Source organism: Oryctolagus cuniculus, chromosome 1 (genome assembly GCF_964237555.1).
Source record: "Oryctolagus cuniculus chromosome 1, mOryCun1.1, whole genome shotgun sequence".
Lineage (NCBI taxonomy): Eukaryota > Metazoa > Chordata > Mammalia > Lagomorpha > Leporidae > Oryctolagus > Oryctolagus cuniculus.
In genome coordinates this window covers 167,699,082-167,723,671 of record NC_091432.1, presented here as the reverse complement: position 1 = coordinate 167,723,671, position 24,590 = coordinate 167,699,082, and the positions used below count along the sequence as shown (strand labels likewise).

Below are 24,590 nucleotides of genomic sequence, written 5' to 3'. Positions count from 1 at the left end.
GTATACCAATTATATGTTACAATATTCATGTGCCTCAGTTTCCAATGGCAAAAGAAAAACTGGAGGGGCCAGCGCCAGCATCCCATATGGGCGCTGTTCAAGGCCCAGCTGCTCCATTTCCAATCTAGCTCCCTGCTGACAGCCTGAGAGAGCAATGAAAAATGGCCCAAGTGTTTAGGCCCTGCACCCACATAGGTGACCTGGAGGAACTTCCTGGCTTCTGGCTTTGAATTGACCCAGTTCCAGCCATGGTGATCATTTGGGGAGTGAACCAGTGGTTGGAAGACCTCTCTCTCTCTGTCTCCCCCCCCCTCTCTGTAACTCTGCCTCTCAAATAAATAAATCTTTTAAAAAGAAAATTGAAAAGAAAAAAAACTGAAAATAACCCAAATTATCAGGAAAATGGGCAAATACTTTGATACATTTGCACTACACAGTATGCTCCTCAATTGCTGAAATAAATGAACTACAGTTTTATGCAACGTAGATAAATCTCAGAAATACAAAATTGTAAAAACCATGTATTTTAGAAGACCATAAACAGTAAAATAAGAATTGTTAAAAATCCAAAGACAAGCAAAACTGAATAGTATATTGTTTAGGTTTGTACATCTGTTACACAAACAAAAAAATCAAGAGCAAAGAAATGTTAAACCCAGAATACAGTGGTTACCTCTATGAGATAAGCAGGAGATAATTAGGAGTAAACACATATGGACCTGTGAATTACTGGTCATGTTTTGGTTCTTGAAATGGTTAGTAGTTGCACAAATGTTTAATAAACTGTTCTTTGAAATTAATATGCAAGTTAGATCTATTCTGTTTTTATAGGATTTTTGTTCTCCGTAAGTACAATGAAATGTGTTAACTTTTAACTGTACTCAATGAGTTTGGACAATGTATCTATGAAGCCCACAGCCCTGTAGAAATTATCTTCATACCAGAAGGTATTCTCATGTTCCTTCTCCAACAACCCCTGCTCCTACTACCCATGCAGCTACTACTGTATTGATTCTTTTTTTTTTTTTTTTTTTTCCACAGGCAGAGTGGATAGTGAGAGAGAGAGACAAAGACAAAGGTCTTCCTTTGCCATTGGTTCACCCTCCAATGGCCGTCGCGGCCGGCGCGCTGCGGCCGGCGCACCGCACTGAGCGCACCGCACTGATCCGATGGCAGGAGACAGGTACTTATCCTGGTCTCCCATGGAGTGCAGGGCCCAAGCACTTGGGCCATCCTCCACTGCACTCCCTGGCCACAGTAGAGAGCTGGCCTGGAAGAGGGGCAACTGGGACAGAATCCGGTGCCCCAACCGGGACTAGAACCCTGTGTGCCGGCGCCGCTCGGCGGAGGATTAGCCTGTTGAGCCGCGGTACCGGCCCCTGTATTGATTCTTTACCACCATTAGTTAAATTATTTTTTTTAATAACTGGCTGTCTTACACCACTAGAATAAACATTTTTTGAAGGTAGAAATCTAGATTTCTTATTCATTAGTACACTATTAATACGTAGAATAAGTTTTAGCACATGGAACATGTTGAATAAATGAAAAGAAAGAGTTATAATGAGGTTAATTAAACTGTACATATAAACTGGAAAAAGAGAACTTCAAATACAACATTCCAAGAGTTAATATTTTCAAAATTCATTCATATACAATGGAATTTTAATTGATCATCAGATCAATAAATATCCACAATGATGTATCAGATCAGAAAAATACTAATCTTAGGGAGACAAAAGACCTAAAAATAATTTTCAATCCTTTCTTATTGCAACTAATTATATGACAAAACTCAGCTTCCTCAATAATTAATTGCTACCAAAGTGACTGTTAAAAATAAGTTTCACAAAATTACAAAACAAGCTAGACCTTAAAAGGAAAAACAGAATTTAGACTATAACAAACAGGACATTCTTGGCAGGGAGAAAGGCATTAAAAAATATGGAAGGAAGAATGCACACAGCATGTTCCTGGAACAAAGCATAGACAAGTCTGGCTGGAATGGCAGGTTCAGATAGACCAATGTTTCTTAACTTTTCTACAGAAATGCCCTAAATGACAGTGCAGTTATCTCTAAGGGTCAAAAATATAAAATACACATGAAATCTTACATTTACCTTTAATATCCATGTGAATGTGTGTAGTACTCCAAAATAGAGCCATTTTTGTTTATTTTAAAAATATGCCAAATGTTCATATTCCACATAGATATATTATATTTTTCCTGCAGTTACTTATATCTTAATCTTGGTAAACATAAATACAAGTAAAGTAAAACATAAAAGGAGTTTGTGTTACCATCTGCTTTAAAGAGCATTCATACTTTTTAAATGTACTTGTATCACAAAAGATAAAGTTATTGGGGAAAAAAGTGCTTTGGAATATTTTTTTACTGAGCAAGCAAAAAAGAATATGAATTGAAGGGAACTATTAAAAGCATGTATACTTTGAGATAATAAAAGATTTGATCTTTTATTCTTCCTTTTTTTTTTTTCTTTTTGGACAGGCAGAGTGGACAGTGAGAGCGAGAGACAGAGAGAAAGGTCTTTTTTCCGTTGGTTCACCCCTCCAATGGCCACAGCGGCCAGCATGCTGCGGCCAGCGCACTGCACTGATCTGAAGCCAGGAGCCAGGTGCTTATCCTGGTCTCCCATGGGGTGCAGGGCCCAAGCACTTGGGCCATCCTCCTCTGCCTTCCCGGGCCACAGCAGAGAGCTGGACTGGAAGAGGAGCAACCAGGACAGAATCCGGCACCCCAACCAGGACTAGAACCCGATGTGCTGGCACCACAGGTAGAGGATTAGCCTACTGAGCCACGGCGCCAGCCTATTCTTCCCTTTTTTAACACCCTATATCCAATCTATCAGTACATACTGACAGTCTTACTTCCAAACTATATTTCAAACCTATTCACTTTTCTCATCTCCACATCTGTCACTATAAACTAAGTAGCTATCCTTTCTCTCAACTGCTGCAAAATCCTATTTTCCCTAAGTCCATTTTGCTTTGCAACAACCCAATCTCCACAAGAGAGAAACAGTAGCATTTTTAAAATGTGACTAAAATCCTATTCTAAAAATCCTCTCAAAATTCTCTAGTGGCTTTACTATTACACTCTGAATAGAATTCTAAGAGTTTTTATAATCTATCTGCTGCCTACCTTGTCAGCATTATCACACATCTCTTATTTGCTCCAACCACGATTCAATTATAGGCTTTTATAATTTATAATTCAAAAAAGGAGCTCATGGGTTAGGTAAGAAGTTAAAAAAAATTAGCCTATGTGTTTTTGAGAAAAGGCCTGAAGACCACTGCCTTCTGTAGAAGTTCCTGAAGGCCGGCGCCACGGCTCAGTAGGCTAATCCTCCACCTTGTGGCACTGGCACAGCGGGTTCTAGTCCCGGTCGGGGCGCCGGATTCTGTCCTGGTTGCCCCTCTTCCAGGCCAGCTCTCTGCTGTGGCCAGGGAGTGCAGTGGAGGATGGCCCAAGTCCTTGGGCCCTGCACCCCATGGGAGACCAGGAGAAGTACCTGGCTCCTGCCATCAGATCAGCGTGATGTGCTGGCTGCAGCGCGCAGGCCACGGCGGCCATTGGAGGGTGAACCAATGGCAAAGGAAGACCTTTTTCTCTGTCTCTCTCTCTCACTGTCCACTCCGCCTGTAAAAAAAAAAAAAAAAAAAAAAAAAAAGTTCCTGAAGCCCAGCATTTTGCACTTCAAAGTCCTGCCCAGACCACCTTCCAGGTGGTCCTAGCCCTTCCCCACCAAGGCAAACTCCCAGAATTCTCTCTCCTCAGGACCAAATGGGTTATCTGACCTGATAACATGAGGCGATAAAACCTTCACAGATATCCTAAGGGAAGACCCTCTACTCTGCCTGGTGCCAGGAAATCTGGGGAGGAATTTGCTAATTTTCACCCAACAAACACTTCCACTAGGACTCCACATCCATTGTCCTGGAGGAGGCAGAAGGTGGGTAAACAGACTCCCTTAAAAACTGGGAGTCTAAACAAAGACTACAGGTTCAGTCCTCTGCTTTGTGCTGATCCTTCATTCAACAATGTAACCTCACTCTCCCCCAGTCCCAGAGACTGGGCAATCTCTTCCTATCCCTTCAGTTCTGATGGATGCCCTATCCCCAATAAAATCTTTGCATTTCACTATCTCTTGCCTGAATTTTTTCTTGCATGGAGACAAGAACCCCACAGCTTCCATAGCCTTTTCTCTGATGACATCTTCTCCAAAAATCTATTCTTTGCAGCCAGAAAATTCTGGAGATACAGATCTTACTTGGTATTTAATGAATGAATGGTATACTCATGAAAATAACAAAATAACACAGTACAATTAAATTTGGTCCGCAGAAAACTCAAAAGATAGGGTATTGAGATCAAGAGGCTTAACTGCAATGAGAAGTTTAGAATAATCATGAAAGGCACTAGCAAAGAAACAGATGCCGGCACTGGAAAAAATCTAACCCTTAAAAGAGAAACACACCAAATGAGGTCCACATTAACCTTCAACTCCACAGTCTATTCATTATAAAGGCTAAGGTCATTGTACAGGCTAAGGGCTGAGGAAAACAGAGCTCTTGTGAAAAGTTTCAGGCTTACTGGGACGAAGAACCAAGAATGAAGTACAAGGGCCAGAATTGAGGCACACTGGGCAAAGCAAGCATCTCATATGTACACTGATTTAATATGCAAACTGATTTTAAGTCCCAGCTGCTCCACTTCCAATATAGCTCCTTGTTAATGGCCTTGGAAAGGAGCAGAAGATGGCCCAAGTGCATGGGTCCCTGCACCCACGTTGTTACAGAAACCTGGGGAGAGAAGACTCCCTCTGTTCAAACAGGCACCAGAAACAGTAGAGGATCAAAGCAGTTTATTATGCCAGCAGGCTCAGCTGGAATCATTTCCTGAGAACTGAGGAACAATCCCAAGTTTCTTAAAATATTTATAGGTTCATCAGTGTCATACCTTAGCTGTTACAGTGTTAGTGGGTTTAAGCTGCAGCCTACATGACTTAGGACCACATTTCCAATGGTTGGTGTTAGGAAATTGGCACAGTTTTATCTATGGCATGATCTGCACCTTGATTTACATCCTAGGATCCAGCCCCCACCGCCATTGCTGAAAACCAGGTGGCCACATGGCCCAACCTCTGTGGTCAAGCTCCACCCCCATTCTAATGGGATTCACTGCTCCTGCTTCCCTGCCCGCCCTCAGGCAAAATTTTAAAAGGGCCTGTTCCTGAACAGGTGGCTCTCTTGGCTCCTCCCTCTTGACTCTGCTCTCCTACTCTCTTGGCTCCTCTCTGCTCTCCTCTTCTCCTCTCTTCTCTATGCTCTATCTTCTCTCCTCACTAGCTCTTCTCCTCTGTCTCTCTCTCTCTCTTATACTCTCTTTCTCTCATCCTTCTTCGTCCCTCCCCTCCAGTCTGCTGGGTTTTCCCCAATAAACCCTCTCCCTTACTCCAGTGTTCGGTGTGTTCTGTGATGGTATAACAACTGGTGCGTCCAATATGTTTTTGGAAGAGATACCAGGGACAGATTTATTAGGACAGATTTATGACTGGAGTTTACAGAAGCAGAGCTTAGGACTTCTTCCCTCCCTAGACAAGATCCCAGTGGGCAGCTGCTTCACTAGTTAATTGCAAACAGTCACTTTTCAAGGTCTGTGTGGGAAGGAGTGGTCTGCTTTTCTTTCTTTGTCTCTGGTTGCAGCCTTATTTTCCTCTACAACGTGGGTGACCAAGAAGCTGTTCCTGGCTCCGGCCTGGCCCAGCCCTGCCCATTTCAGCCACCTGGAAAGTGAGTCAGCGGATAGGAGACTTCTCTCTTTGTCTTTCCCTCTCTATAATTATGCCTTTCAAATAAATAAAATAAATCTTAAAAAAAAAGACAAAACACAGTGAAGTATGAAACTGATTGATAGAAAAGCTACAAACTGAGGCCAGAAATCTCAGAGCAAAAGGGTGTCAAGGGAGGCTGACCTCTGAGTTCCAATCCATGAGGTGAAAATCCAGGAAGTCCAGAGAGAGGCTATCACTAGAAATCTGAAAGATCTACGGCTGCTTGGTCCTGGGTAATCAGAGTCTGATGATAGAGGGAAGTGGTACAAACCTCAAGCTTTCCACTGAAACTCCAGAAAAGCCACACTTGAAGAGCAGGAACCATAGCTCATAACTAAGGGCAAAATTGAAATAGACCTATTCCAACAAAGCCTAAAAATAAAAAGCTACAGACCCCCTCCCAGTTGCTATCAAAGGGCCAGCTGGGAATTGACAGGCTGCTGCTAGCTTCAGAAATCCTTTTCCCACCTGAAATAACTAAGATAAAATCACCTTGAAATTATGATTTACTCTTCCTGCGTCATAAACTGTCTTAACTTGTAGGTGTAGGTGTGATCTGTTAATTACTGAGGGCCTAATATAACAGTGTGGCCCCTGAAACTGCCTTGTTACTGCCTTGCTAATTTAGAGTATAAAAGTAGAGAACGACAAAGGATTGGGACTTCTCTCAAGAGACAGGATTCTAGTCAAACGCGTTTGCATAAGTAAACCCTGTGCCTTTCCTGCCACTTGGTTTCTTTGGTCTCTTGTCCATAACAAAACCTCCACAGGATCAAGGTGATCTGCTAGTAACCTTAACTCTACCAGAACAAAAGTCAAACTTCAGGGGCTGGCAGGGTCACAAATCCACATTAGAGTGTCCTTTTGAAAACTGGCTGCTCCATATCTGATTCAGCTTCTTGCTAATGCAACTGGGAAGGCAACAGTTGATGACCCAAGTGCTTGGCCCTGCCACTCATGTGGAAGACCCCGATGGAGTTCCTAACTCCTGGCTGCAGCTTAGTCCATCCCTAGCAGCTGCAGCTATTTGGGGGAGTGGACCAGCAGATGGAAGATTTCTGTTTCTCGTCCTTCCTGTGACATCTTGCCTTAAAAATACATAAAACATTTTTTAAAAGTCAGTACTTCTGAAAAAAAAAATAAAATCTACCCAATCTCTACAATCCATCACCCCAGTGAATAATAATTAACTGAAACTTATCTAAAGATGAAAAATTGAGTTAAAAGAAAAACATATATTAAGTAAATGGATGCATAGTAGACTCAAATAGTGGAATTTATTTCAAACACTCTGCTTACTATGATATACATATAAAGAATCTATAGTAAAACATTAATATAATGCATGAAGTCATAGGAGCCATGTGTAGACTATAATATCAAGCAATCTGATACACGTGAATGGGGAAAAATATTTTAATACTGGCTGTATTTTTTCTAAATTTGTTTCAAACATCAAACCATGAATTTAAAGTTCATCTAACCCCAATAAATGTAAAACTATACCTAAACAGATTATAAGCAAACTCCTAAAAACAAGGACAAAGAGAAAATCCTAAAGTAACCATATACATAAGGAACAGAACTGACAACTCTTAAGAAACAATGGAGGGGGCGGAGCCAAGATGGCGGAATAGTGAGGATGTACACTGATAGTCCGGGAAAAGATAGGCTGATAAAAGAGGAATTACACTAATTACAGGGAAAGGCTGGGGAGGGGGGGTGGAAATGCAGAGGAAACCCTTCCGGATCTAGTGGATGTGACACAGACAACCAGCAGGGAGAGCAGGGATGCCGACAGCTCCAAGTCCACACATCAGCGCTGGAAGGGGAGGTGAGCTCAGTAACCCAAGACATTGACAGGGGAAACGGCAGGCGGCAGACAGAGCTTAGAGGGAACTGGGCTGGAGGCCCCGCTGGGAAAAGTTCACTAGACAGACTATAGGAGAGAAGAGAAGGAAAAAAAAAAAAAAAAGAAAGAAAGAAAAAAGGAAAAAAAGGGTGGGGGGGACTGGTACAGAGGACTTTCTCTCTCCGCCAACCTTGCAAAGGTGAGCAAGAGACAAAGAGCAGGCGCCATTCTGGATATGCGTAACAGGTGTGCAACCTCAGGACTTTGAGCAACCTCAGAGCTGTGCGTGACGTCAGAACTGTGCGCGACCTTAGAGCTGTGCGCGAACTCAGAGCTGTGCGCGAACTCAGAGCTCAGTGTGACAGACCTGCGCCTGTCCTAAGTCAAACAGAAAAACCTGACTCTGGGAGGGGGTGGGGGGGGTGAAATATCAGGAGGTTAGGATGTATGGAAAGGGTAGAGCTAATGAACTGAGCCAGGGGAAAAAAAGAGACAGTGGGTGAGAGAACTCATGGAGGTTACGTGAGTGTTTTCCAGAGATGCTAGGCAACCCGGTGGGAGACCACAGGAGAAATCAGGAGAAATCGAGCCCAAACTGAGGGCAGTACAGACTCTTTGGGTGGTCTGTGGGAAAAAGCAGATGAATGACATACACATAGAAGCCAGAGATCGGAAGCTAAATACCATCAATTCTGTTCAGCTGCGCAGTACTACTTCCCTCCTGAATAAAAGATAAATAAATAAATAAAGAGAGAGAGATTTAACATGCCTAACCTTTGTGTGTTACCTTTGGCACACCATTAACCCTGAAGAAATAAGCAAAGCTCTCTGGCCACACCCATCTCAAGCCTCCAAGACTCCTCCAACAGCAGACAGTCCACTTAACACAGACAAAGCATAAGAAAAAAAAAAAAAAAGAAAAAAAAAACACCACAGTGAGGGAAGAAGAATTCACAATGCCAACCAACAAACACAAAAACCGAGGGAACAAGATCAACGATGACACTATGACGCCTCCAAATAAACAAAACACCCCAAGCCAAGATTATGAAGATGATAAGATAGAAGAAATGCAAGACACAGATTTCAAAAAATTTATGATAAGAAAATTTAGAAGCTTTCAAAAGGACATTCTTGAACTACAAAAATCCTTATTGGACAGGAAAGAAAATCTCTCGTGAAAATGAAATCTTAAGGAGGAATCAAAATGAATTGCAGAAACTACTAGAACAGGAAAGTGTGATAGTGAAGAGAAATCAAAATGAAATAAAGAACTCAATAGATCAAATGACAAACACATTAGAGAGTCTAAAAAGCAGAGTCAGTGAAACAGAAGAGAGAATACAGAGCACAGGAAAACATACAGTCAAACCAAAGAAAAGAAGAGGAAATTAGAAATCTAAAAAACATTGTTGGGAATATTCAGGATACTATTAAAAAAACCAACATTCGAGTTCTAGGAGTTCCTGAAGGCATGGAGAGAGAGAAAGGATTAGAAGGCCTTTTTAGTGAGATATTAGCAGAAAATTTCCCAGGTGTGGAGAAGGACAGAGACATCCTAGTACAGGAAGCTCACAGAACCCCTAATAAACATGACCAAAAGAGATCCTCACCACGACACGTTGTAATTAAATTCACCACAGTGAAACATAAAGAAAAGATCCCAAAATGTGCAAGAGAGAAACGTCAGATTACTCTCAGAGGATCTCCAATCAGACTCACAGCAGACTTCTCATCAGAAACACTACAGGCTAGGAGGGAATGGCGAGACATAGCACAGGTGCTAAGAGAGAAAAACTGCCAGCCCAGAATATTATATCCTGTAAAGCTCTCATTTATGAATGAAGGTGAAATAAAGATCTTTCATAGCAAACAGAAATTGAAACAGTTCGCAGCCATTCGTCCGGCCCTGCAAAAGATGCTTAAAGATGTGTTACACTCAGAAACACAGAAACACGGCCATCAACATGAAAGAGGGTAGGAAGAAAACCTACCAGTAAAAGAGCATAGGATGCTCAAAGCATATACTAGAAAATATCTTTGGGAAAATGGCAGGGCAAAGTCACTACTTATCAATAGTCACATTGAACGTTAATGGCCTGAACTCTAAAGTTAAAAGATACAGATTGGCTGAATGGATTAAGGAACAAAACCCATCTATTTGCTGCCTACAAGAAACACATCTTTCTAACAAAGATGCATGCAGACTGAAAGTGAAAGGTTGGAAAAAGATATTCCATGCCAACAGAAACCAAAAAAAAGTAGGTGTAGCCATATTAATATCAGACAACATAAACTTTACCACAAAAACTGTTAAGAGAGACAAAGAGGGACACTATATAATGATTAAGGGTTCAATTCAACAGGAAGATGTAACTATTATAAATGTTTATGCACCTAATTACAAGGCAATGGTTTATTTAAAAGATTTCTTAAGGGACTTAAAGGGAGACTAAGATTCTAGTACAATAGTACTGGGGGACTTCAATACTCCACTCTCAGAAATAGATCAACAGGACAGAAGATCAACAAGGAAACAGCAGATTTAATCGACACTATTGCCCAAATGGATCTAACAAATATCTACAGAACTTTTCATCCTACACAGAAAGCATTTACATTCTTCTCAGCAGTGCATGGAATCTTCTCTAGGATTGACCACATACTAGGCCATAAAGCAAGTCTCAGCAAATTTAAAAGAATTAGAATCATACCATGCAGCTTCTCAGACCACAGTGGAATGAAGCTGGAAATTAGCAACTCAGGAAACCCTAGAGAGTATGTAAACACATGGAGACTGAACAACATGCTCCTGAAAGAACAATGGGTCATAGAAGAAATCAAAAGAGAAATCAAAAACTTTCTGGAAGTAAATTAGGATAACAACACAACATATCAAAACTTATGGGATACAGCAAAAGTAGTGTTAAAAGTTTATAGCAATAGGTGCCTACATCAAGAAACTGGAAAGGTACCAAATAAATGAGCTTTCAGCGCATCTCAAGGACCTAGAAAAACTTCAGCAAACCAGACCCAAATCTAGCAGAAGAAGAGAAATAATTAAAATCAGAGAAGAAATCAACAGGACTGTATCCAAAAAAAAAAAAAAAATTACAAAAAAAATCAGCCAAGCGAACAGCTGGTTTTTTGAAAAAATAAACAAAATTGACACCCCATTGGCCCAACTAACTAAAAAAAGAAAAGACCCAAATCAATAAAATCAGAGATGAAAAAGGAAATGTAACAACACACACCACAGAAATTAAAAGAATCATCAGAAATTACTACAAAGAGTTATATGCCAGCAAACAGGAAAATCTATCAGAAATGGATAGATACCTGGAAACATGCAACCTACCTAAATTGAACCAGGAAGACATAGAAAACCTAAACAGACCCATAACTGAGACAGAAATTGAAACACTAATAAAGGCACTCCCAACAAAGAAAAGCCCAGGACCAGATGGATTCACTGCTGAATTCTACCAGACATTCAAAGAAGAACTAATTCCATTTCTTCTCAAACTATTCAGAACAATTGAAAAAGATGGAACCGGGACAGAATCCGGCGCCCCGACCGGTACTAGAACCCAGTGTGCCGGCACCACAAGGCAGAGGATTAGCCTAGTGAGCCACAGCGCTGGCCAAGGTGTTTAAATTTTAACTGAAAAGTGATTCCTGTTAAATATAAGAGTGGGAATAAGAGAGGGAGGAGATGTACAATTTGGGACATGCTCAATCAGACTTGCCCCAAATGGTGGAGTTAGAACTGTGCCAGGGTATCCCAATACAATCCCATGAAGGTGGCATGTACCAATGCCATCTCACTAGTCCAAGTTATCAATTTCAGTTCACAATTGATCATATTGATAGGTCTAAGAGTCAAAGGGATCACACAAACAAGACTAGTGTCTGAAAATACTAACTGATAGAATCAAAAAAGGAGAGAACATCCAACATGGGAAGTGAGATACACAGCAGACCCATAGAATGGCAGATGTCCTAAACAGCACTCTGGCCTCAGAATCAGCCCTTAAGGCATGCGGATCTGGCTGAAAAGCCCATGAGAGTATTTTAGGCATGGAAAGCCAAGACACCCTGGAAAAAAAAAAAAAAAAAAAAAAAGAAGACCTAAATGAAAGATCTCTGCAAGTGAGATCCCAGTGGAAAGAACAGGCCCATCAAAGAAGGAGGTACCTTTCTCTGAAGGGAGGAGAGAACTTCCATTTTGACTATGACCCTGTCAGAATAAGATCGAAGTCGGCGAACTCAAAAGGCTTCCATAGCCTTGGCAACTCATGACTAGAGCCAGGGAGATTACTGACGCCATAAACAAGAGTGTCAAATTGTTAACTCAACAACAGGAGTCACTGTGTACTTACTTCTCATGTGGGATCTGTCCTTAGTGTGTTGTCCAATGTGAAGTAATGCTATAACTAGTACTGAAACAGTATTTTACACTTTGTGTTTTTGTGTGGGTGCAAACTGATGAAATCTTTACTTAATATATACTAAATCGATCTTCTGTATATAAAGATAATTGAAAATGAATCTTGATGTGAATGGAATGGGAGAGGGAGCAGGAGATGGGAGGGGTGTGGGTGGGAGGGAAATTATTGGGGGGGGGAGCCACTGTAATCCATTAACTGTACTCTGGAAATTTTATATTTACTAAATAAAAAAAAAAGAAACAATGGAGACCCAAAGACTGGTAGGGAAGGCAAACAGGGACTCTCATACCGGAATCCCATAGCTGAACAATAACTTCAAAATTTAAGACAATCCATTGTCAAGTGGCCTCTACCTAGTTGACCCCAGAACTTCCCCAGAGGAACTAGATGGACCCTCATCAGAACAAAGCCTGAACACTTGCATAACTGTCAATTAAACAGATTCACTGTTTTATTTCTAAACTCACCCTGTAACTATCCCTGTCCTGTTAAAAACCTCTCTTGCTGGCTGGTTAGGTGGAAAGAGCATATATCAGATCAAGAGATCTCTCTTTCCCCCAAAATGTTGGGTCCTTAAAAATAAACTCTTTCCTCTTACTAAAACAAAAAAATTAAGGCAAAATAAGTATACTTTCAGAAAACAGAGTTAAGAGAATATAATATCAGCGATCTAACATAAAAATAATTGCTAAAAAAATTATTTGGGTTAAAGGAAACTAACACTAGGGGCTGGCGCTGTGGCACAGCAGGTTAACGCCCTGGCCTGAAGCGCTGGCATCACATATGGGCGCCGGTTCAAGACCCGGCTTGCTCCACTTCTGATCCAGCTCTCTGCTATAACCTGCGAAAGCAGTGGAGGATGGCCCAAGTCCTTGGGCCCTTGCACCCATGTGGGAGACCCAGAGGAAGCTCCTGGCTCTGGGTTTTGGATCGGTACAGCTCCAGCCATTGCGGCCAACTGGGGAGTGAACCATCGGATGGAGGACCTCTCTCGATCTCTGCCTCTCCTCTCTCTGTGTAACTCTGACTTTCAAATAAATGAATAAATCTTTTTTAAAAAGGAAACTGACACTAGATGTAAATTCAGATTTGAAAAAAGGAATGAAAAATTCAAAACAAGAAATATGTGATTATGACATATCTCTTTCTTTACTTAAAATCAGCAAAACACAATTGACAGTTACTTAAATTATAAAATAGTGTATGGTAGGGTTTATAATAGATATAAAAACAGATAACAATAATACCCAAAATACTAAAATTAAAAGTATATAAGCATAAATTCACAATAACTGAAAAACAAGAAAAAGTGCAACCAAAAAATCAGATATCGGGGACAACAATATGGTGCAGTAAGTTAAGCCACCACCTATGACACAGGCATCCCTTCTCAGAGTGACTATTGAAACCCAGCTGCTCTGCTTCTAATCCAACTCCCAGCTAAGGTGCCTGGGAAAGCTGCAAAAGGCAGCCCAAGTACTTGGACCCCTGCCCCGCATCTGGGAGACACAGATAGAGCTTTCAGCTCATAGCTTCAGACTGGACCAGCCCAGGCCTTTGTGACCATTTGGAGAGTAAATCAGATGGAGGATTTTTCTCTCTGTGTCTTTCCCCCTCTAGATCACTCTGCCTTTTAAAATACAGAAATAAAAACAAAGAAAGGAAGGGAGGAAGAAAAAGAGAGGGGATGAAGGAATGAAAGAGAGAGAGAAAGAAAGGTAGATAGGTAGACGGATGGATGGGAAATATGGGGCTGGTGCTGCGGAGCAGCAGGTTAAGCCACCACCTGCAACACTGCATCCCATATGGATGGACACTGGTCAAAGTCCCAGCTGCGTCACTTCCAATTCAACTCCTTGCTAATGCACCTGGGAAAGCAGTGGAAGACAGCCTAAGTCCCTGGGCCCCTCCACTCATGCTGGAGACCCAGATGAAGCTCCTGGCTCCTGGCTCCTGACTCCTGGCTCTGGCCTGGCCCAGCCCTGGCCATTGAGGACATTTGGGGAGTAAACCAGTGGATGGAAGATTGCTCTGTCTCTCCTTCCCTCTATCTCTCTCTCTCTCTGTTTCAAATAAATAAATAAATCCTCTTTAAAAATTAAAAAATGATGAAATTCAGTGAAAGGTTTTAATATTCAACTGAAGAGAAAAAAAAAAAAAACATGACCAGGAGTAATACAGGGAGTACATTTCTAGGAGAATCTCTAGATCAAGGATGGGAAATATATGGCCCATGGGCCGCAGAAGGTCTGGCCCTGCCAAGATAACCACTGGTGGGACTTAAAATTCAATAAATCTACAGCAGGCTAATTTCTAAATTGATAGTTTTGTACAGCCCATGAATGATGTTATAAATATCCAAAGGGTTCATGGCAGGAAAAAGGTTCCCCACTTCTGCTCTAGATGGAAGAAGAAAGAGGAAAATAATAGAAGAAATTTGATTGGTGTTAAAGAGTCCTGGATTTATACAAAAAGGATCTTCTGAAAGGAAACAATGTTTAATTTTAAAAAGAAAATTGAGTGGGCCTAGTTTGGCCTAGCAATTAAGACAACCACATCCCGGCCGGCACTGCGGCTCACTAGGCTAATCCTCCACCTTGCGGCGCCGGCACACCGGGTTCCAGTCCCGGCTGGGGCGCCAGATTCTGTCCCGGCTGCCCCTCTTCCAGGCCAGCTCTCTGCTGTGGCCAGGGAGTGCAGTGGAGGATGGCCCAAGTCCTTGGGCCCTGCACCCCATGGGAGACCAGGATAAGTACCTGTCTCCTGCCATCGGATCAGCGTGGTGCGCCGGCCGCAGCAGCCATTGGAAGGTGAACCAACGGCAAAGGAAGACCTTTCTCTCTGTCTCTCTCTCTCACTGTCCACTCTGCCTGTCAAAAAAAAAAAAAAAAAAAAAAGACAACCACATCCCACATCAGACGGCCTGGTTCAAGTCCCAGCTACTGTTCTCCTTTTGATCTAGCTTCCTGCTAATCTGCACTATAGGAGGCAGCAGGTGACCGCTCAAAAACTTGATTCCCTGTCACCTATGCAGGGACCTGCAATGAGTTCCAGACTCCTGGGTTTGGCCTAGCTCAGTCCTAGTTGTTTGGGGGCATTTGAGGAGTAAATTGAAGCAACAGATAGATGATCTCTTTGTGTCTTTCTTTCCCTTTCTGTTTCATATAAAATGAATAAATTCTTAATTTATAACGCCAAAAGAGTTGGCCCTTTGTGCTACTTTGTATCATTTCACCTTTCTTTTGTCCATTTACAGTCCCTGTGAAGGGTTAAAAAGTTAAAAGCCGCTCCCCCCCCCCAACCTCCTCTGGTGAACTTTCCTGACCTCGTTAGACTTGCTCTGCATAGCCATTAGTCAGTAAATTACCCCAATGTGAGCGTAACCTTAGTTTCACCTACGTAAGATAGAAGAAATCACCGTATATCTCTTTGCCTCCTGGAACCCTGACCCCACCATGTGTCCCTTATCGCCATTCAGCTGCATTCCTAGGTATCATCAAAGCAGTTCCTGCAACCTTGTTATACTCCCTGTATAGGCCATATGGTTCTTTGAGGTCTAATAAGGCCCTTACTTGGTATCCTGTACTCCCTGTATTCATAAATCAACTGGTTGTAAAATCGCTTAACTTGTATCAATTGTTTGCTCTATACCTCTGTCTGATCTATGCAATGATTGATTTTCTTTGTTTAAACGTGTATAAAAACCCCAACCCAAGACTATTCGAGGCCGCTCGCCTGTACTGGGACGGGGGCCCCGACATGTCGGATCATCAATAAACTTTACCCTTTGTTAATTACTGAGAGAAGGTCTCTTGGAGCGTTTTTGGGGTGGCAAGAGCAATTCAACTCTAATTCAACTCTAACACCTGACAACTATCTCATACCTTCTTTCTCCTCAATCAACAACACCATCTCCATTCTTACTCTCATCATGGGCTACCAAATATTTGGCTTACATACAAATGCAAGCAATCTGAAGATGAAGAGGAAATAAACTTACAACCAGAGACAAGGAGGGGAAAGTGGGCCCCCCAACACAACCTTGAAAAGTGGTGGCCAGCGCCGTGGCTCACTAGGCTAATCCTCCACCTGCAGCGCCAGCACCCAGGGTTCTAGTCCGGATCGGGGTGCCGGATTCTGTCCTGGTCCCTCCTCTTCCTGTCCAGCTCTCTGCTGTGGCCCAGGAGTGCAGTGGAGGATGGCCCAAGTGCTTGGGCCCTGCACCCACATGGGCGACCAGGAAAAGCACCTGGCTCCAGGCTTCGGATCAGCACGGTGCGCCGGCCACAGCACACCAGCCGCAGCGGCCACTAGGGGATAAACCAACGGAAAAAAGGAAGACCTTTCTCTCTGTCTCTCTCTCTCACTGTCCACTCTGCCTGTCAAAAAAAAAAAAAAAAAAGTGGCAATTAGCTGGTGAAGCAGCTGCCCATGGTTATCCTGTCTAGAGAGAGAAGATGCCCTAAGCTCTGTTTTTTGTATCTCCATTCATAAATCTCTCCTATAAATCTGCCCCAGATATCTCTTTCATTAGGAAAAGAGTTGAAGATTGGTGCCCTCCTAACATGGGGACCATGTTAAGAAAAGAGGTAAAAAATAGAGAGGAGGCAGTGTACGAATTTACAGCCAGACCAAATTTATTCAGAGAAAATAAATTCGCAGAGGTGACCAGCTGCCAGTGTGCACATGAAGGAACACATGGCAGAAGGCCCTGACCCCCAGGGGCAAGGCCTTTTTATATTTTAGGAAGCAGGTGGATGGGAATTCCTGGAACTGGTCTTTCAAGTGTTCCAACAACTGGTCTTTCAGGTGGCCTTGGGGGGATGGGGTATGAAGGCAATAGGGTGTGAGACCCAATTGAGATTCAAGGGCAAAGAAGATATTCCAATGTTTATCTATCTTTTGGGCAATGAGCAAGAATGGCTGAGGCTTATGTCTCTGTTCCATCATCTTTCTTTCTTTCTTTCTTTCTTTTTTTTTTTTTTTTTTTTTTTTACAGGCAGAGTGGACAGTGAGAGAGAGAGACAGAGAGAAAGGTCTTCCTTTGCCGTTGGTTCACCCACCAATGGCCGTCGCTGCCGGCACACCGCGCTGATCCGATGGCAGGAGCCAGGTACTTATCCTGGTCTCCCATGGGGTGCAGGGCCCAAGTACTCAGGCCATCCTCCACTGCACTCCCTGGCCACAGCAGAGAGCTGGCCTGGAAGAGGGGCAAACGGGACAGAATCCAGCGCCCCGACCGGGACTAGAACCCGGTGTGCCAGCGCCGCAAGTCCATCATCTTTCATAAACAAACCAAATGATCATTTGGAAGTATGACCTTAAGTCACACAGAACAGTTTCTAGTAAGTGGTCCTAAGTCATGCAGGCCTCAATTTAAACCCATCAATGCTATAATGGTTAAGGTATGATGCTGATGAATGTATAAATATTTTAAGAAACCTGGATTTGATGATCAGTCTCAGGAAATAATTCCCACTGAGCCCACTGGCTTTAACAAACTGTATTTTTTTTTTTTTTTGGACAGGCAGAGTTAGACAGTGAGAGAGAGAGAGAGAGAGAGAGAGAGAGAGAGAGAAAGGTCTTCCTTCCGTTGGTTCACTCCCAAAATGGCTGCTATGGCTGGTGAGCTACAGCTGGCTCGCTGTGCCGATCCAAAGCCAGGAGCCAGGTTCTTCCTCCTGGTCTCCCATGCGGGTGCAGGGCCCAAGCACTTGGGCCATCCTCTACTGCACTCCCGGACCACAGCAGAGAGCTGGACTGGAAGAGGAGCAACCAGGACAGAATCTGGCGCCCCAACCGGAACTAGAATCTGGGGTGCCGGTGCCACATGCAGAGGATTAGCCAAGTAAGCCACGGCGCCGGCCCAACAAACTGTTTTCAGTCTTCCACTGTCTCTGGTGCCTGTTTGAACAAAGGGATTTTTCCCACCCCGGGTTACAGTAACAAAGATGATAGTTTTTTCAAATATTGTTAGGAAACTGGTGCAGTTTTAGCCAGGTGGCCACATGGCCCAACCTCTGTGGTCAAGCTCTACCCCCATCCTAATAGGATTCACTGCTCCAGCTTCCCTTCCCACCCTCGGGCAAAGTTTTAAAAGGGCCTGTTCCTGAACACATGCTCTCTTGGCCCTTCTCTCCTGCGCTCTCTTGGTTCTTATCTCTTGGCTCTCCTCTCCTGCACTCTGCTCACCTCTCCTCCTCTCTTCTCTGCTCTATCTTCTCTCATCACTAGCTCCTCTCCTCTGGCTCTCTCTCTTATACTTTCTCTCTCTTTCCCTTTGCCGCCCCTTCACTCCAGTCTGTTGGGTGTTCCCCAATAAACCCTTTCCCTTACTCCGACATTCAGGGTGTTTTGTGACAGCTAACATTAATATATAACATTGGTGCCGTGACTCGGATACCCTCCTATTGGTAATCCAGCCTCCCCCAGTGCTCTGGGGCCCTGGATTTCTGCCAGTCACAAAACACACCACCGGAACTCCTTCCATGCCACCGAAAGCTCTGCAATCTCCATTCACACATTGGCCTTCCAAATTTTGAGGTAAGACGTGGAACAAAAATTCCTCACGGCGACTGCTATTTGAGTGGTGGTCTACTGTCGTATACTCACCTGACTCTCATAAAGGTCGTAGCACTGGACTCTAGCCACCACTCCTACTTCTACTTAAGGCCTTTAGCCTCTATGAACACTGTATCTGGGCAACAGTGGGTGTGAATGACGACTCCATCTCTGTTCCCCTTTTTACAGGCTAGGCCCTGGGCTCCAGTGGGCGCTTGGGTGATGACCCCACTTTCTACTCCCATATTCTCTCGCTAGTCAGATAGCCAGGATGCAAGGACGCTTGCAATCCATGGATCTGACTCTACAAGTCGTAATGGGAACTCTTCTCTAACCGCATTCTGTCTGATGGTCCCTCTCAAATTGGCCCCAGCCCTCAAAAAGTGGCCCCTCCAGGGTGGCGCATTTGGCCCTGAGGGATTGAAAGTCAGAGTAGTTTGACCCTGATAACATTCAAGATCTTTATTACTTCTGTGAGCATTGGGGAAAATGGAAGGAGATTCCATACGTTCAAGCCTTTTCCTATCTTCAAACTAAACCTTCCCTGTGTACTTCTTGCTCTCCCGCTCAGGTCCTTCTGGTCTCCAAGACTCCCACTAGGGGTCAGAGGACTGAGCAGAAAATCTCGTTTTCTACCTCTAACTTTGGTACCGCCAATACCACAACCTCCTTTGATCCTGCAGATGAACCTCCTCCTTATTGCTCCAATCTACAGGCACCGGCTCAGCCGCCTCCTGAGGCCTCAGCTGCTAAAGTTCTGGCACCATTATCTCCCACGCAGCAGCTGCAGAATTCACCATGGAGCCGATGGAGCCCTAGCTCCTACCCCCACTCTCACTGTATCCCCCCCCTCCCATCTAGGAATTCTGGACTTTATCTTAGAACCAGTCCTGGACCAAAGTCTATTCTCTCAGTCTGTCTCCATGGTCTCCAACTGGTCTTTTGTCCCTCTCTTGTCCCAGTCTTACCATAAGAATAGCAAGGGAATGGTAATCCCATCTTTTGGGGCTCCCTGCTTATTGAGAAACAAATTAGGTATCCCGCCCTTCTGGTGGCTCTTTGTTTTATCCTGAGTAAGGCAGACAGGAAAATCAGGTTTGGGAACTGTGGCAGCTCCCTAAACTTTTGCTTCAGAAGCAGCCCCATGTGGCTGATAGACTATGATGTCATGGGCCTAAGGTATTCTTAGGGAAAAAAAGGCAACTGTAACTAATTTTTCTTTGAATCTAGGAAGATCACTACCTTTGAAAATATTGCTTTGTAACTTGCTAAACTTATTTTTAATTTATTTTAACGGGTAATCAGTACTCAATGAAACAGCAATGAGTAATCAGTACTTGTCTTAGATGAATGTAATTTTAATTAAATTCAGATAGAGATATATCAGCACCTTAAGTCATTTAGGTGTAACTGCTAATTTAAATTGGATAAAGGCAAATGAAATAAATGTGTCTAAATGTAAACTTTTGTATACTCAGAATGTTATATTCTATAAAAAACTATTTGGGTTAGTTTATAAACTGTCTATGAAAATAGTTCAACACTGTTTAAAATAACTCAGGCTGAAATTTGATGCATTACCTTAATCTTAATTTGGAGATTTTTAACAGTTTATCTCAAAATGTAAATCAAGGACATTGGCAGATGGAAAACATCACAAGTATACTAATCTATTCCTCTTTACTGTAAAATTAAAATCTGATTCTCTGTTAAAGCAATGAGTTAAAGTAATCTATTATATTCACTTGATGTCTGTTAAATTCTAATTGTTTAAAAACAACTGAGTTTTTATTAAGGGCTATGGGTTATTTAAATATGCTTATTTTCAAACATTTAAATAATTACCTTATAACAATGATCAAATTTGGTCTATATTATGTCATGATGTTAAGGAATCTTATTTCAACCAGATATTTTGGATTTTGAGCCTTCTTGGCATTCTTGACAGGCATTCAAAAAAATCAAAAATCCAAGTTCCAAAGAATTTGGACTCTGAAATTTCCAGTAAATTTTGGATTTCGGTTTTTTCCAGTTCGGGCCCAACTGAAAAAACCGAAGGACCTATGTCTCTCATCTTGTAAAGACACCAACTAATCAGGCTACTTGGATTATATTAGAAGTACTGTCAAGATGTGAAGTGGTGCTAAATTTTGTTTCTATAATATAAAATGGCATTAATACTAATGTTTGAGAATTAAAAAGTCTAATGATCTTCTGTTACTAGACATGATGGTTATCTTAACGAGAAAGCCCCAGAGGCCTAAAAGAGTTACGTGCTTTGTAAAATCCTACAGGTGCTTTCAAAAATACTGTGAAGTAAGCAAGTGCCTCTTGTTGGTTAGTAAGTTTATAATTTTAAATGTGGCAACTTAGTCTTTTGTCATCCACAGTTTTGTACATCAGTTTTGCTGCTCATAAAACTAAAGCGTTGTTGGTTCTGCTGTCCTATATGTTCCAATGGACTTTTTCCAGCCATATCTATTGTATTCAGTACCTTGAGATGGCTCTGTAAACAGATGAAACCAATAAAGCATTAAAGAAACTGAAAACATTTTATATTCTTGTACTTGAGTTTGCTGGATAAACAAGCTACAGATGCAGCACTGAAAGAAAATTACAGACCAATATCCCTGATGAACATAGACGCAAAAATCCTCAATAAAATTCTGGCCAATAGAATACAACAACACATCAGGAAAATCATCCACCCAGACCAAGTGGGATTCATCCCTGGTATGCAGGGATGGTTCAACATTCGCAAATCAATCAATATGATTCACCACATTAACAGACTGCAGAAGAAAAACCATATGATTATCTCGATTGAAGCAGAGAAAGCATTTGATAAAATTCAACACCCTTTCATGATGAAAACTCTAAGCAAATTGGGTATAGAAGGAACATTCCTCAATATAATCAAAGCAATTTATAAAAAACCCACAGCCAGCATCCTATTGAATGGGGAAAAGTTGGAAGCATTTCCACTGAAATCTGGCACCAGGCAGGGATGCCCACTCTCACCACTGCTATTTAACATAGTTCTGGAAGTTTTAGCCAGAGCCATCAGACAAGAAAAAGAAATCAAAGGAATACAAATCAAGAAGGAAGAAGTCAAACTACCCCTCTTTGCAGACGATATGATTCTGTACTTAGAGGATCCAAAGAACTCTACTAAGAGACTATTGGAACTCATAGAAGAGTTTGGCAAAGTGGCAGGATATAAAATCAATGTACAAAAATCAACAGCCTTTGTATACACAAGCAATGCCATGGCTGAGGAAGAACTGCTAAGATCAATCCCATTCACAATAGCTACAAAAACAATCAAATACCTTGGAATAAACTTAACCAAGGACGTTAAAGATCTCTACGATGAAAATTACAAAACCTTAAAGAAAGAAATAGAAGAGGATACCAAAAAATGGAAAAATCTTCCATGCTCATGGATTGGAAGAATCAACATCATCAAAATGTCCATTCTCCCAAAAGCAATTTATAGATTCAATGCAATCCCAATCAAGATACCAAAGACATTCTTTGCAGATCTAGAAAAAATGATGTTGAAATTCATATGGAGGCACAAGAGACCTCGAATAGCTAAAGCAATCTTGTACAACAAAAACAAAGCCGGAGGCATCACAATACCAGACTTCAGGACATACTACAGGGCAGTTGTAATCAAAACAGCATGGTACTGGTACAGAAACAGATGGATAGACCAATGGAACAGAATTGAAACACCAGAAATCAATCCAAACATCTACAGCCAACTTATATTTGATCAAGGATCTAAAACAAATTCCTGGAGCAAGGACAGTCTATTCAATAAATGGTGCTGGGAAAATTGGATTTCCACGTGCAGAAGCATGAAGCAAGACCCCGACCTTACACCTTACACAAAAATCCACTCAACGTGGATTAAAGACCTAAATCTACGACCTGACACCATTAAATTATTAGAGAACATTGGAGAAACCCTTCAAGATATTGGCACAGGCAAAGAATTTCTGGAAAAGACCCGGGAGGCACAGACAGTCAAAGCCAAAATCAACTATTGGGATTGCATCAAATTGAGAAGTTTCTGCACTGCAAAAGAAACAGTCAGGAGAGTGAAGAGACAACCGACAGAATGGGAAAAAATATTTGCAAACTATGCAACAGATAAAGGGTTAATAACCAGAATCTACAAAGAGATCAAGAAACTCCACAAAAACAAAACCAACAACCCACTTAAGAGATGGGCCAAGGACTTCAATAGACATTTTTCAAAAGAGGAAATCCAAATGGCCAACAGGCACATGAAAAAAATGTTCAAGGTCACTAGCAATCAGGGAAATGCAAATCAAAACCACAATGAGGTTTCACCTCACCCCGGTTAGAATGGCTCACATTCAGAAATCTACCAACAACAGATGCTGGCGAGGATGTGGGGAAAAAGGGACACTAACCCACTGTTGGTGGGAATGCAAACTGGTCAAGCCACTATGGAAATCAGTCTGGAGATTCCTCAGAAACCTGAATATAACCCTACCGTTCGACCCAGCCATCCCACTCCTTGGAATTTACCCAAAGGAGTTTAAATTGATAAACAAAAAAGCGGTCTGCACCCTAATGTTTATTGCAGCACAATTCACAATAGCCAAGACCTGGAACCAACCTAAATGCCCATCAATGGTAGACTGGATAAAGAAATTATGGGATATGTATTCTTTAGAGTACTATACCGCAGTAAGAAACAACGAAATCCAGTCATTTGCAACAAAATGGAGGAATCTGGAACACATCATGCTGAGTGAAGTAAGCCAGTCCCAAAGGGACAAATACCATATGTTCTCCCTGATTGGTGACAACTGACTGAACACCAAAAAGGAAACCTCCTGAAGTGAAATGGACACTATGAGAAATGGTGACTTGATCAGCATAGACCTGACTGCTAATGGACAACTTAATTCATTATCCCTCATAGTATTTTTTTTGTCTGTTCTACTTAATATGACTGGTTTAATTCTGTAATTATCACACAGTTATTCTTAAGTGTTGAAAATTAACTGAAATGTGATCCCTGTTAAACATAAGAGTGGGAATAAGAGAGGGAAGAGATGTATAATTTGGGGCATGCTCGGGCTGACTTGCCCCAATTGGTAGAGTTGGAAACATAGCAGGGGATTCCAATTCAATCCCATCAAGGTGGCATGTGCCAATGCCATCTCACTATTCCAAGTGATCAATTTCAGTTCACAATTGATCATAATGAAAGGACTAAGAGTCAAAGGGAGCACATAAACAAGTCTAGTATCTGCTAACACCAACCGATAGAATAAATAAAGGGGAGAGTGATCCAACATGGGAAGTGAGATACTCAGCAGACTCATAGAATGGCGGATGTCCTAAATAGCACTCTGGCCTCAGAATCAGCCCTTAAGGCATGCGGATCTGGCTGAAAAGCCCATGAGAGTATTTCAGGCATGGAAAGCCAAGACACTCTAGCAAAAAGATCTCTGTGAGTGAGATCCCAGTGGAAAGAACAGGTCTTCAAAGAGGGAGGTGCCTTTCTCTGAAGGGAGGAGAGAACCTCCACTTTGACTATGACCGTGTCTAAACAAGATAAGAGTCAGAGAACTCAAGGGGCTTCCATAGCCTTGGAAACTCATAACTGGTGCATAGGGAGATTACTGATGCCATAAACAGGAGTGTCAATTTGTAAAGTCAACAACAGGAGTCACTGTGCACTTACTCCTCATGTAGGATCTCTGTCCTTAACGTGCTGTACACTGAGGCTTAATGCTATAACGAGTACTCAAACAGTATATTTCACTTTGTGTTTCTATGGGGGTGCAAACGATTGAAATCTTTACTTAATGTACACTAAAC

The 24,590-nt window shown here is 42.2% G+C and overlaps 1 protein-coding gene across 5 annotated transcripts in view; it reads right to left on the bottom strand.

Annotated features, from left to right (window-relative positions):
* The window catches only part of JAK2 (Janus kinase 2), a 133,158-nt gene that overhangs the window by 87,487 nt on the left and 21,081 nt on the right, over nt 1-24,590 (bottom strand). The window lies entirely within an intron of this gene.